General features: G+C 31.2%; 1 protein-coding gene across 2 annotated transcripts in view; it reads right to left on the bottom strand.

Annotated features, from left to right (window-relative positions):
• Window positions 1-14,436, bottom strand: part of LOC143065356 (uncharacterized) — a 158,966-nt gene that overhangs the window by 65,933 nt on the left and 78,597 nt on the right. Inside the window, exon 1 of one of the 2 annotated variants that reach the window (XM_076238888.1) lies at window positions 2,606-2,671. The exons of the other annotated variant lie outside the window; for it this stretch is intronic. The gene's annotated coding sequence lies outside the window, so the exon portion shown is untranslated. Of the gene's footprint in view, window positions 1-2,605; window positions 2,672-14,436 lie in introns of those variants that run through there. 2 annotated transcript variants of the gene reach the window in all.

Below are 14,436 nucleotides of genomic sequence, written 5' to 3'. Positions count from 1 at the left end.
GTAGGTTTTGTACGAACTCAGGATTATAACGGTTGTTAATTGATATCCATTCGTTTGATGTGTTTGAGCTTTTGACCTTTGCCATTTGATAAGGGACTTTCCTTTATAAATTTTCATCGAAGTTTAGTATTTTTATGCCCCACCTACGATAGTAGAGGGGCATTATGTTTTCTGGTATGTGCCTCCGTTCGTCCGTGGTGCGTCTGTTCGCTTCAGGTTAAAGTTTTTGGTCAAGGTAGTTTTTGAAGAAGTTGAAGTCTAATCAACTTGAAACTTAGTACACATGTTCCCTATGATATGATCTTTCTAATTTTAATTCCAAATTAAAGTTTTGACCCTAATTTCACGGTCTACTGAACATAGAAAATGATAGTGCGAGTGGGGCATCCGTGTACTTGGGACACATTCTTGTTGTGATATAACTTTTTACTACAACCAAGTCGATAGTTCGTAGAAGAAACTTTACTGCTGGTGGAATATTCCCCAATATTAAAAAGATAAAACATGCTACACAGAGAAACAAGTGATCGTTATACAGGATGTCTTATTAAAAACCTATTTGTTGAATATGGAGGTAGACCTTTTTCAAAAAATTGTCGGCATTCCTATGGGAACGAACTGTGCGTCTCTCCGTGACATACACCTTAGTAGCAATTTACCAATTCACCTGCACATCAGATATACATTTCCCAACTTATCTGGTATTCAAGACCTTGCATTTTCTACTCATACTTTAAAACGTCACAAGGGTCTGAGCAGAAAGCTGATGAACCAAGGGTATGTCAAAGAATGTCTTCATTTCATCATGAAAAAATAATTAGAAGGTATCAAGACCTTCACAAATATTACCCGATGGTCCTGAAGTATATATTATGGGAACTGACGTTATTCATCATCTTAATAACGTGTTATACTATACCTTATTTGTTGTGGTTTTACTTTTACTGTTAATAGGTATAGGAAGATGAAGTATGAGTGCCAATGAGACAACTCTCCATCCAAATAACAATTTATAAAAGAAAACAATTATAGGTCAAGGTACGGCCTTCAACACGGAGCCTTGGCTAACACCGAGTTAAATCTGTTTTATTGGTATCAATTTGAATTGGCTCGGTACTTATACATCCCTTCATTGTGTTTTTGTATGATTGGTAAATTTGTGTATTTTCGTCTTTAAATTTTGCTAATATGTTTGGACTGTATGCCATCCGGAGCACCTGATTTCACTTCCGGTTTTTAGTGGAGTTCGTGCTGTTTCTTATTTATTGTTTATAACTGTTGATGTAAATGTCCTGTGGTTTTATGTTTTTGTTTACTCCTTGGTTTTGATTGTTATTGTCTTGTGCTTCTTTGTTACATATTTGTTTGTTTTTATAGTGATTAGGATTATAACATAATTCCTATTTTTGACATTTTGAACTATAATGTCTGTTTGTTTTGTTCACAAATCGTTGTCAATATAATGCAATTTGATTCGACAAGTCATACAAGTGATATGTTTAGCTAGCTTGAAAACTAGGTTTTATCCACCATTTCCTACATATAAAAATGCATGTTCTAATTCAGGAACATTACAGTTGTTTACCATTCGTTTGGTGTGTTTGAGATTTTGATTTTGCCATTCGATTAGAGACTTTTCTTTTTGAATTTTCCTCGGAGATCAGTATTTTTTGTGATTTTACTTTTTTATATGATACGTTTGCTCTATAGACGCACTCGCTTACTCCTGTTGGAGTTATCCTAGTTTTTGTGTATTACTGTTTATGAGGTCCCTAGTCAAATAAAAAGAAATGATGTCAAGGTGAAAAGTCTAGGTACTGTCCTAAATTTTGATTTTAGCTTACTATCAATTCATTTTAAAAAATGTATAAGATATCTAAACCTTTTTTTTACTAAATTATTAGTTGCGTTGCGACATGTTGGTGTATTGGGTTCTTTGATATTAAAAGGTAGTTGCTCAACTCTTATATTAAAAATTACGCGTATGGTGATATAAGTTATTAAAAAATATATAATATAGATCTAGGGTCTAATGATTTGAGGTCCTTGGTTTATGACCTTGAAATTGAGTTCAAGTTCATAGGTAAATTTGACGTTCTATATTTTAACCTTTGCTTTAAAAAAACTTCATATATATACATGTTAAAGCCATAAGACTTATTGCATTCTGTTGAAGTTTATGTGACCTCGAAAAAGCCAACCCGAAATGAACTTGGTTAACTAGAAATAGCTACATTTCCTACTTAGTTAAGGTGTGTGATGTTAACTATAAACTTATACCAGAAGTGATATTTTTTTTCAAACCGGAAGGAACAAATTATCTCAAACAAATGTGTTAAGAACATACATATTTTGGAACAGACATACATAGCTATCATTTTTCGACAAAAAGACGATGTGGTTTGATAAAGACAAAATATAGTATTTAAAGTCAAATCCTATATGAAATCGAATAGGTGGTGTTACGACAGAGCTCATTCAGATAAGCAGAATTGCTAACGAGTAATCGAAACACTAACAAATTGTGTATGGAAAGTTATAACTTAGTCCCCATCACTTTCCATACACTAAAAAAATACATGTAAATAAATAGTATTTCACTTACCCACACATAACAATATTTATGTACAGAAGCCATATCAGCAAATAATATACGCATATCTTTATCATCATGTTGCTAAAATATAAAAATCATCTACAAAATATTGTGACATCAATGACAATCTGAGAACCACGGATTGTCTTTTAGTTGTGATGAGTCTGCATAAGTACTACTATCTATGTTGCAATTTTTATGAATATATATAAAGGCAACAGTAGTATACCGGTGTTCAATATATGTCTTTTGTCTGTATGTAAATGTTTTTACGTAGCAATAAACAGTAAGGAAAAAATATTTAATTTTCTCTCCTAAATATTACCACCCCCTTTCCATTGCTTTCTTGCAATATTATGCTTACTGTTTGTGTCCTATATGTGCATATGTATGTAATCAGAATCTTTCATAGATTTTATATCCAGTATATAAAATGGTATAATATAATTACTTTTAGGTGCATTCATTACAACAACCTGCATTTATTTGTTATAAAATATTGCAAAAAGGGGGGAAAGATGTCACACATTTTCCTAAAATTTGACCAAAAGTAGAATTTCAATCGCTTGCAGTCATACCTTTTCTGAAAATGTTTACATATATCTTTCAATAAATTCGATGAAAATCATATGTCTTTCGTCTCATTTTTTTTATAAAATCATGTCAAAAACTTCGTGTAGAAAAAAAAGTGTTTGTAAACATTACATTGATTTCCGGACCGATGGCCGGTCTAGCTATGCAAATACGGAGACTCAAGTAGAAAATAGCCCATAAAACATCTTGATGATCTTATAAACCATCTTTGTAGGCTAAACTAGTACTCAGCTGTCTCAAAATGAATTTTATTACACAATAACTTTCATATTTGGAAAATCCACCTGGGCCAAAATGGGAAACCAAACTGCTACCTTATGTTCTGTTACAGCACTGCCCCATGGTTGGGAGGTAACGCTGGGAAAAGTATTAATTCTTAGTTAGAATGAATAATTTATCTTTCAACGTCTATTTGCAGTGAAATTAACTTGTGTCGAAAACAAACTTTAGATTAAACCATGATTATTATCTGGTACGACAGACGTGATTGTCGTTTACCTAAGATTCAACAAGGGTGTTCAAAACGACTAGAAACCCAAATCAAATATATCAAAGAACAAAATTTCGCAACGAAAAGCTTATGTACCCTCCTTGTCGTGATATTCAAAAACCTAAAAACAAATGTATGCGTTCCTATGCCTATTTTAAAGCGTTCTAAAAGATTGGTTGAAAATATTCCATTAAAATATCATGTTTACTCTCACATCCAAGTCAGAATTTGTAAAAGTAAACCATTAATGGTCACAGTACGGTTTTCAAGACGAGCACTGGCTCACACCGAACAGCAAGCTATAAAGAGTCCCAACAATGACATGTGTTAAACCATTCAACAGACACAAAAAAACTATCTAATCTATTAAAAAAAAACGAGAAACGAGAAAAGAGAAATAATTATGAACCACATCAACAAACGACAACTACTGAACAATGAAGATCATCTTGTGCAGTAAAATTGGTTCTATTGTAATAATTAATGTTTAGTGCAATTGATGTAGTATCAGGTTGAGCTTATGCCAAATCAGTACTAATACGCATATACTTCTTTTTGTATTTTAAAATTTGTAATTGAATCTAAAATTACCTTTTTTTACTCCTCCTATAATTTAGGTAGAGAACATACAAAAATGCGCGACATCTTTATATCTATCGACGTAATATACAACAAATGAATATACAATATGAATAAAGATTCCATGACACCAGGTGAAGATGATCATAATCAAATGATATTTTTGGGTATCATTTTATGCATAAAACCAACATTTAAAAAAATTAGTTTATAGTTAGCGAATAAAAACTCTTGCAACATTTAATAATAGCTTTGCTCAAATTTGCTAGTTTTTTATACCTTATTCAAGTAAAAGTACTTGTGATTTCACTTTTTTTTGTTTCATAGGCCCGATTGATAGACTACACTAGTACTGTTAAATCAATGTGTTTTCTGTTTTGTAGCAATTTTATCGATTCCTTTATCTTACTTTTGAAATAAGACTTTAAAGAGTTATTTAATCGTGAGCATTAGTCATTTCCTTTGAATGGTTTCTTTGAAATTATTGTTATATTTGTGATCATTCAAACATTCATGTTGAAAGTAAAGCAGACAATTATTTATTTTGATAAATCAAAATATCAGTTTAAGAATCGATAAACTGCTGTGAACTTCTGTCGCCTTGATTTCAAATATCTGAAAGTTTGACCGGACCAACATACGTTCAAAAAATGTTATTGTAACAGTAACTGAAACAAAAACCTCCTATCTATGGGTTCATGATTAGAATAAGTTAATAAATACATTCAATGTATTTCAAAATTAAAATTAAGATACACTACAATGTATAAATCTGAATATTAGCATTTCAATGGACTTACCATTTAGCAAAATATATTTATATAAAAAAAAAAACTTCTTCTGATGTAGAAAATGGCTACTGTAGCTAATCAATAATCGAAGACATCCATGTTCTCTTATTTTTCTTTTGTCATATTCGTTGAATTGGTTATTATATAGAAGGAAGACTTCCGCTTATGTTCTAATAGTTTAAAGTTTTGATAATAGTTAAATGTTATGGATCGTGAATTTGATGAAATTCAAAGATATGTAAGTCTAGATGTTCTTGATCGAACAATGGGTGTATACTAATACATTTTGAAACTTTGAAATATCAGAACATCTATATTATACTCATTTTGTATGTTCAAACTAAAAATTTATGAGATATTCCATGCGGTTTCCAATTTCCGAAAGGGTTATCAGAATACAGCGAAGTTAATGTTTTGCGAAAGTTCGATTGAAACCTTTCAGTCTACTTTAAGATTGTCCGATCGAATTAAGATATAGAGATATCAGATAAATGGTCAGTTGGATTGCAGGAACAGAAAGTAACGCCAGAGTGTTTGTCAAATGGGTTGCTTGTTAACAGAGTGATATCAGAGTGATATTAAGGTTTTTCATGTCAATCAATGAATTAGTCATACCTAAAAAAGAAGTATCCCCGCTATGCACAACACAATACAAGTAATATATTTTTCTTTATATCTCAGATATTATATAATGGGTATGTATGATTAATCTCCACAATAAGGTCACAATCTTCATCTTTTAGAATCAGTACCGATTTTATATAAGCATATCAAAACACTATTTGTAGAAAAAAGTATCTAATGGCAAAATCTATATCTCAAAGACATCAAACGAATGGACAACTACTGTCATATTACTGACCTGGTTCAGGCATTTCCTTTCGTAGAAAATGTGTATTAAACCTGTTTATGTAGCTAGCTAAACACTACACACCAGTAAAAGTCTGAAATTGCCTATATCTGTACTCGACTGTATTGACTTTTAATTGACCAATCTGTATTGGTCTGAAATGTACTTGATAATTTCGACTGTAGTCTTAACTAGATATAGGAAGATGTGATATGAGTGCCAATGGGACAACCAAAACCATACTTACCAGTCTGAACCTGTACTCGACATTAAGTTGGCCAGTACTTTACCATTTTATACGTGTTTGAACTATGCTCGACCTAGTCTGAATCCTACTCAACCAAGTATTAACCAACCTAGACCGTAATGTGTCTATTTATCTATGGTATTTCATCAAAGAGGGGCAAAGATACCAGAGGGACAGTCAAATTCATAGATCGAAAATAAAACTGGAAGTTTCTAATGAAATTTAAAAACGAAAAGTTCAAACACATCAAACACATCCAGCGAATGGAGTACAACTGTCATATTCTTGACTTGGTACAGGCATTTTCTTATGTAGAAAAAAGTGGATAGAACCTGTTTTTAGCTAGCTAAATCTCTAACTTGTATGACAATCGTTTAAAATGCCAAAAGGTCTTGCGATTTAAGTTAAACAGGATGTTGCAAATTTTGAATGAATGTTAATTAGAATTTAATACTCTCTGACCAGGTGAGATATTTTAAATGAGTTTGCCTCGATCTATTTAGCAAAATATATATATATAAAAAAAACTTCTTCTGATGTAGAAAATGGCTACTGTAGCTAATCAATAATCGAAGACATCATCATTTAAACCTGTACTTTCTTTAGTTCGGTACATGTTCTCTTATTTTTCTTTTGTCATATTCGTTGAATTGGTTATTATATAGAAGGAAGACCTCCGCTTATGTTCTAATAGTTTAAAGTATTGATAATAGTTAAATGTTATGAATCGTGAATTTGATGAAATTCAAAGATATGTAAGTCCAGATGTTCTTGATCGAACAATGGGTGTATACTAATACATTTTGAAACTTTGAAATATCAGAACATCTATATTATACTCATTGTGTATGTTCAAACTAAAAATTTATGAGATATTCCATGCGGTTTCCAATTTCCGAAAGGGTTATCAGAATACAGCGAAGTTAATGTTTTGCGAAAGTTCGATTGAAACCTTTCAGTCTACTTTAAGATTGTCCGATCGAATTAAGATATAGAGATATCAGATAAATGGTCAGTTGGATCGCAGGAACAGAAAGTAACGCCAGAGTGTTTGTCAAATGGGTTGCTTGTTAACAGAGTGATATTAAGGTTTTCATGTCAATCAATAAATTAGTCATTACTAAGAAAGAAGTCTACCCGCTATGCACAAAACAATACAAGTAATATATTTTTCTTTATATCTCAGATATTATATAATGGGTATGTATGATTAATCTCCACAATAAGGTCACAATCTTCATCTTTTAGAATTAGTACCGATTTTATATAAGCATATCAAAACACTATTTGTAGAAAAAAGTATCTAATGGCAAAATCTATATCTCAAAGACATCAAACGAATGGACAACTACTGTCATATTACTGACCTGGTTCAGGCATTTCCTTTCGTAGAAAATGTGTATTAAACCTGTTTATGTAGCTAGCTAAACACTACACACCAGTAAAAGTCTGAAATTGCCTATATCTGTACTCAACTGTATTGACTTTTAATTGACCAATCTGTATTGGTCTGAAATGTACTTGATAATTTCGACTGTAGTCTTAACTAGATATAGGAAGATGTGGTATGAGTGCCAATGGGACAACCTAAACCATACTTAACAGTCTAAACCTGTACTCGACATTAAGTTAGCCAGTACTTTACCATTTTATACGTGTTTGAACTATGCTCGACCTAGTCTGAATCCTACTCAACCAAGTATTAACCAACCTAGACCGTAATGTGTCTATTTATCTATTGTATTTCACCAAAGAAGGGCAAAGATACCAGATGGACAGTCAAATTCATAGATCGAAAATAAAACTGGAAGTTTCTAATGAAATTTAAAAACGAAAAGCTCAAACACATCAAACACATCCAGCGAATGGAGTACAACTGACATATTCTTGACTTGGTACAGGCATTTTCTTATGTAGAAAAAAGCTAGCTAAATCTCTAACTTGTATGACAATCGTTTAAAATGCCAAAAGGTCTTGCGATTTAAGTTAAACAGGATGTTGTAATTTTGAATGAATGTTAATTAGAATTTAATACTCTCTGACCAGGTGAGATATTTTAAATGAGTTTGCCTCGAGCAGGAGGTATTACTTTATACTTCACCACTAATCAGAATAATGATTTTATTTTATTTCTTTATCTTTCCATTCCTTTTTATACATTTTTTACATAATGTATACGAAATTATAAAAATAAATATATTTCTGATATAAGGTTAAATAATTCAGTGATTTTGTTGGGTGTTCTTTTCCTCATTAAAAAGATATTTAGATAACTATAGTATGTATCCATGAAACCAATGTAGTTTTTATTGAGAATTTAGAAAAAATAAGTTTTAAAAAAATTCACACATGTCAAACAAGAATCACATTACAAAGTTTTATATACCCACAGTATAGGTATTTTTTTAGGTAAAAGAAAATCTTATATTTACAAAAAATATATCATATATGATAATTTAATTTAACTATCACTATTTCAATTTGATAAATCTGAGAATCATGTTAGGATGTATATCTTTATTTCATTATGGCTATTGTCATGTCAGTTAAGGTCAATGAACAGTAAATGGGCTATGTCGCAAGTTTTTCTCAAATTTTGCATGCAACCTGTGCAAGTTGAACAACAACCAAAACTTTAAAAAAAAAATGCATTTATCTTTTATATTATCTGAAATATTACTGGTTAATTTCTTTCGATATGGGTGAATATTTGTATAGAAAGCACATAAAGTTGGCAAAAAAAAACAACTAAATTTTGTCTGAAAATTGTCAAATCTCTGATAGATTTTTCTAAAAGAAACCTATTCGTTGTTAAAACTTAAATTTTTGTTTCAATGATATAAAATAGTCATCTGGTCAGCGACTTCGTTTTTTGTCAAATATTCAATTTGTTACCTAGTTTGTAGTGAATGACGTCAAAAATCAACGTTTTACGGCCCACAACGCGATAAGGTTAAAATTATTTCGACGTTTAAATGGATTTTTTTTACAAAAACACCAATTGGTATTATGTTTACCGTAAAAACGAAGTCGGTGACTCTATCTTTATTTTGTATTGTTAAAACGGACATTTATGGATCAACAACATAAAGTTTTTGAAGCAAAATCTATGGAGTAAAATTAGGCCGTGTTCACATCAAATGCCATGTACAGTAAACTTGTTTACAATTAGTTTAATGTAATGGACATTGGTTTCACATTAAATTTGTTCACATCTATACACCTTGTTTAATTACCTGTACATAAGATTTGTTTACACTTGTAAACTCTATGTCATTTAAATGTTCATTACTTAGAACCGAATGCAAAGTTTTCTAGAAGTAAGGGAACGACCATTTGACTTCAAATCGGCAGGGGGGGGGGGGGGGGGGTCGATTGAAATATTCCGAACCCCAATTAGATAAAAAAAAAAAAGAGGTCCTACAGATGATACAAAAATTTTCTAAATCAAGAGTTTCCCCATACATTATAGTGTAAAATGTTTTAAAAAAAATTGATTACCAGCATCGAAAAAAAAACCGGAATAAAACGTTTGCGCGGAAAAATTTCTGGCTTAGATAAATTAACAAAATAACCCCCCCCCCTTTTTTTAAGATAAGTGGTTGCATCTTTATGAAAGCCATTTTGATGATTTGCAGTAGTTGTAAAATAATAAAGATTTGTATTCTCATAAAGTCAATGCATTATATCGGTACAGAGATAGAAGGAGAAGAAGAAATGATATATTAGGGATCACAATATTCTTATCTTTTCTGTTTGTTTCAAATGGTATTTCTTCTCCAATGAGTATTTGGCAAAGGGAGGGGGTAATGTTTTTTTTTTTAGTTTTAAGGGTAATTTAACGGATCCGAGATACATGTACTAGACAAAAAATACATTTACCTCATACTTTTTAAGTAATGCATTATGAGTGAATCGTTGTTTGAGTAAAGACCAGTGGCAAACATTTCTCTGCAAGTCAAGTCGATTCGGAAAGACCTTAATTTTCAAATGAATTATGTGTTCGGCAATGATGCTGCTTTAAGTCTTGTCTTGATAAGGGCTTAACAAAGCTACGTTAAGTTTAAAAAAAATATAAGTTTAGACACATACTTCTGTAAAGAACTTTATTAATAATTGTTATAAATATTAATTTTATTCAAAAATTATTTCTTCCTTAAATATACACGGTGAAACTTATGTTTTAAATGCCTAGTTTTGTGTACACTTAATCTACACAAGGCCTATATCGAGTATCGACTACATGTAGACAAAATATGTTTTACACTGCATGTAAACATTGAGTTTTATCAATGGGAACGTAATTTTGTTTAGTTCACGTGTGAGTTACACTTACACAACACCGAGTTCAGGTCAATGTGAACACGGCCTTAGAGATTTGATGATGTTAAAACAAGTTTTAGAAGGTTTTTCGACGATTTTTTTTTTATTTCTATTTAAAGGACAAGGTTCACTTATGGCACAAAAAGGACTTAAATATCAACTTTATCAATATAATAATAAAACTTTATCAAAAAATACAAAAAATGTCACAATGTGGTTCGTAAATGGGTCTATTGCAAAAGCTTTAATGCAAAATAATCAGTTCTTTTCATAAAAGTACACAATATTCTAGAAAAAAAGGCAAATTTTTGGACATTTAATCAAAATATGACATTTTTGTGCAATTTTTAGACCTAAATGCTTTACAAAAAAATTGGTCTCCATCTACGATCCAAAATGTTTTGAAACCAAAAGATTCCAATTTTTATATAGAATTCATCAATATAAAAACTTTTTTGAATCGTTGATGGCGGCAAAGGTTAAATATGCCAAAAACCACGAAAATTATGGGGAAAAAATGACCTAAATTGACCGAAAACACAAATAGTGTTTATTTAAGCAGTCATTGCTTCGTAAATATTAAAGGAAGGTGCCAAAAAATATATTTTTGTCTTAATAGTATTTTTATATAAAATTTTAAAGTTTTTGGCCCGATTTAAAAAACATAAAAAAATTATGGCCAATTTTAACCCTTCGTGAATCTTCTCCTTTACACCAATGATGTGAGAATTCAATCAGTAATATTTCAAATGATAATAGAGATAAACGCCTTATTTCTTCGATTTTCAGTCGCAGTTCATGCATCCAGAGTTGTATGCAACAGACTGAAATCAGTTATATAGCACATTTACTGTTACCTGACCTTAAAAAGAAATTATCTTAACAGTTAAAATTTAAAAAAAAAGTATTGATTATTTGATCAAGTATGGTTCAGACTGTTCCAGTATTGATCAGACCTTTATTGAGTATGGTTGAGACTGAAAAATAGGTCGAGTACATGTCGAGAATTGGTTAAGATAAACTCATCATAGATACCAAGATTGAATTTAAGACTGTTTCAGACTGGTCGGGTAATAGTTCAGACTATTGTCAATAGCAAACAAAGGGTCAAGTACAAATCAGTACAGTCGAGTATGGTTAAGACTGGGTTCAAGTAATGTCGAGTAAAATTCAGAGAAATTTACCCTTAAGAACTTACTTTAACTAAATCTAACATAAACAGCAGCAGTTGTCCTGTTCTAGATTTAGACATTTCAATTTTTAACGGGAAACTGCATACTAAAATTTACGACAAAAGAGACGATTTTTCATTTCCTATTGTTAATTTTCCCTTTTAAGACGGCGATGTGCCGTTGGCTCCGTAATACAGTGTTTATATATCCCAACTCGTTCGGTATGCCCGTGTGTTTTCTGATGTCATAGATTTTAACGAACGTAATCAATGCATCACTGGGAAATTATTGTGTCAGGGATTCCGATACCATAAATTAAAATGCCTGTACCAAGTCAGGAATATGACAGTTGTTACCCATTCGTTTGATGTGTTTGAAATTTGATTTTGCCATTTGATTTGGGACTTTCCTTTTTGAATTTTCCTCGGAGTTCGGTATTTTTTTGTTTTTACTTTTTACTTAAAACTTTTACTAAATCCTTTCATAGATACAAAGATTTGATTAGTAAATTTTGGCTGTACCTGTAGAAAACTAATTAAAAATGGTATTTCACATCCGAAATTTTACGGTAATATTGTACTTAAAGCGAGGAAATCACTATGTGATCCTTGTAAACTCATCGAACCTTTAAACAAACTTATAAGTAAGGGTTATCGTACCAATATTGTTATTAGATCTCTGAATATAGTTTACATTGGCACTAATATCGATTTTGTCATTAGCAAATTAAAACATAACTAAATTGTATCTTCTTTTGAGGTGGGATGTAAAGAGACACACACACGTTAATTTTTATCTCTAAAGTAGTCGCTCCGCACTATCCTAGCTACTAACTGTCGATACATTTATTTTTTAACATTGCACAAGTCATGTCCTCTCTGACTGTTCATGACGTTAAAAAACTAAATCCCTGGGATGTGTTTTAGTTGATTTTAGTCTCTGATGCATGATTTTTTTTATTATTAATTGTTTTTGGCTTTTAACTAGCTGTCAGTATCTGCGAGTACTCTCAAATCGTATTTTCTTGTTAAATTGACCTGTTGATACTTTTTATAATGGTTTTTTTTTGTTATTTTATATTAATATGGATCCTGTCTATATACCAGCTTTGATTATTTGGCATATCTAGTAATTTTCTCTTCTTCGTACTACATTTGTATAAACTTCAAGATTATTCTCCTTAAATATGTACAGGGAAGTTTTACCTAGCTCTAATTGTATAGTTTTATTGTTAATATTCACCCCAATTTGTATCTAGTGTTAAATTATTTATTTATATGACATAACTTTCTTGGTATTCCTAATTATGGGAAGAATTTTATACACATAAGTAGTATAGCTAAAACGACAAAATTATTTTTCATTTACCTGTAGATATTATTTAACCCGTTTTTTTTCAAAAGTGATTATTGTCGAAGGGTTAAATATTTCGCAGTGGTGTCTCGCCCTGGCTTTGTTTGGACTTGTTTGTTTGCTTTTTGGCCTTGAATGTTTGTCCCTAATATTTTATTAACTTTACATTTGCATTTAGGTATCGCAGATCAAATTTATTTGTTCATAGTGTGTTAATTTACGTTTTTTGATTGAGTTAAGCCTTCCAATAGATATTTTATCGTGTGTTTTTCTATGTTGTTATGTTATACTAGTGTTTCGGAAAAAGGGAGAAGGTTTGGTACCATTAAAACGTTTAATCCCGATGCAAATGTTTGCACCTGTCCTAAGTCAGGAATCTGATGTACAGTAGTTGTCGTTTGTTTAAGTAAATTATATGTGTTTCTCGTTTAACGTTTTTTATAATGATTAGACTGTTGGTTTTTCCGTTTGAATGGTTTTAGACTAGTATTTTTGGGGCCCTTTATAGCTTTTTGTTCGGTGTGAGCCAAGTCTCCGTGTTGAAGGCCGTACATTGACCTATAATTGGTTTACTTTTATAAATTGTTATTTGGATAATTCATTAGTAATGTTAATTAGCTTATTTGACAAAATTGAACCATACTGGTTGTTAATAGCGAATTATTATTTCACATTTCATTGTCATTAATGAGTGAATAAAAAAAATCGTATTTCATTTATTCATATATATATCTCGTTGCTATTGTCCATTTAATGCATATAATTTAACTCCATATAAAATAGTAACCATAGTATCACACAATTATTTAAAACTATTGTGTTCCAATATAAACAAACAACTCATTATAAGACATACTTACAATTTCAATTGTTGAAACGATGAATGTCGTGTTTTCTTTTGTACTATACTATTTATTTCTTTTTAATGAAAATGTCACGTTTACACCAAAACAATAACACACTTTTCGCGTTTTCTTGATGAGCACACGAAGGGTCACTGCGCGATTTTACACCAAAGCTACGTATATTTGTAGGACTCTAAAGTGCGATGGGGACGCTAAAGTACGATGGTCACGCTAAAGTGCGATGGTCTACGCTAAAGTGCGATGGTCCGCGAAAGAATAGACGTAGTAAACGTTCTATGGATTATGACGTAAACAGTCTTTTATACAAACAAAAAAAATGAACATGCCGAAAGATAAATGTAGAATATTCGATTAACAACTTTAAACGAAATGTCCATGACTACTCAATTTAAACATAACCGTGCTTTGTCGGCTGAGGCAAATGTTTTTTCTTTTCTTCGGGTGCTGGAAGAAGGACCTGCAGTCGACTATCTTACTATACAGATACAAAAGTATACGTATAAGTATCCTTTATCCTGTTTTCATTTGAAGATAACGGATACATTGAAATCATTGTTTATGTTGCAGTTTACTTT

This window comes from Mytilus galloprovincialis, chromosome 2 (assembly GCF_965363235.1).
Source record: "Mytilus galloprovincialis chromosome 2, xbMytGall1.hap1.1, whole genome shotgun sequence".
NCBI classification, from domain to species: domain Eukaryota; kingdom Metazoa; phylum Mollusca; class Bivalvia; order Mytilida; family Mytilidae; genus Mytilus; species Mytilus galloprovincialis.
The sequence above is the reverse complement of the archived record's forward strand: the minus strand, read 5'-3'. Positions and strand labels throughout refer to the sequence as shown.